This window comes from Pinus tabuliformis, chromosome Q (genome assembly GCF_031772625.1).
Source record: "Pinus tabuliformis cultivar Carrire ecotype Pingquan chromosome Q, CPIR1, whole genome shotgun sequence".
Classification (NCBI taxonomy): Eukaryota; Viridiplantae; Streptophyta; class Pinopsida; order Pinales; family Pinaceae; genus Pinus; species Pinus tabuliformis.
In genome coordinates this window covers 1,307,802,188-1,307,803,400 of record NC_142296.1, presented here as the reverse complement: position 1 = coordinate 1,307,803,400, position 1,213 = coordinate 1,307,802,188, and the positions used below count along the sequence as shown (strand labels likewise).

Here is a 1,213-nt window from a genome sequence, read left to right as displayed (position 1 = left end):
ATCATCATAATATCAATAGAGAACATGCATAACCATTAATGATACAATCATCATAATACCTATAGATAACATACATAAACATCACAACCACTAATAATAGAGTCACTTGTCCATATCCTCAACTTGAGGTCCTCAAAGAATAAAGTGTGAGCCTTAGTGTTAAATAAATGTTAATGTCATATCAATGTCAGTCATCTACAGACATCTGATAAAATTGAAATGATACAGAGAAGATTAGCATGGCCCCTGTGCAAGGATGACATGCACAAATTGAGAAATGTTCCTTAAAAAATTCATGGAAACGATGCCTTGATTTGTGAAACATGTGACAAACATGCATTAATAGTTGTAGGGAAACGTGCTTTCTATTAGCATGACAAGGTAATAGTTGAATTTTTGATATCACTAACAACGGGATGATGATTTTTTGATTGCTAGAGGAAATTATCTAAGGAGTGAAAGGATGGGGGTGATCACAGGTTTTCGAAATTGAGGAAGGAGCTCTGCAGCGCTCTCTCGACTTGATACTCTAACCTTGCTTAACTACAATAGGAAACTGTAGAGGTTTCCCCAGCCATGCTATAGCACGCGAGTCCGAGACTGCACAACTCTCATTTTTAGTGGATAAGAATGGAGGAAATGGATCTCAATGCAGTGGACTATTCGCTGGATCCACATGTTGATCAGGTAATCTTCCCAAACCATGTTCTAAGATCGGCCACCATTACATCTGCCCTGTGTTGCTCGCTAACGATGCTGGTTTTCTCCTTTACTGGGCACAAGGACAACTCCCTCCGTATCAGTTCCCTCTCCATCGACTCTCTTGCCCTTGACTATCTACCCTTGTCTACTTCAAACCTCAAGCTCCTCGCCTAATGCTCATCTCTGCTTTTCGATCCCACATCCCCCACTGACCTTTGTTTCACTTAGAGCCCTAACCCTTTCCCTAGACCTTCTTTGGAAGTAGCCACTCAATCTCAGCAAGCAAGAAATCTCCCAGGAATAGGTGATAAAACATAGGAATCTGCAATCCCATCGGGATGTTTCGATACCGATATTGCACATCAGACAGGGAAGAAGAAATCCAAGTGCATCAAAGCATCTAGGAAAGATTTCACAATTAATTTGGTGAGGACCTCACCATGGGGGATATTGCTAATAACACAAGCAAAGTTTTGGTTTGTAGGGTTCACGGTAGAACCTATACAGTAGA

The 1,213-nt window shown here is 40.9% G+C and overlaps 1 non-coding gene across 1 annotated transcript; it reads left to right on the top strand.

Annotated features, from left to right (window-relative positions):
* The first annotated feature begins 186 nt into the window (after positions 1-186).
* LOC149224637 (U6 spliceosomal RNA) lies at positions 187-292 on the top strand. The gene has a single exon (XR_016249786.1). It is a non-coding gene; the product is annotated as a U6 spliceosomal RNA (small nuclear RNA).
* The last annotated feature ends 921 nt before the right edge of the window (positions 293-1,213 follow it).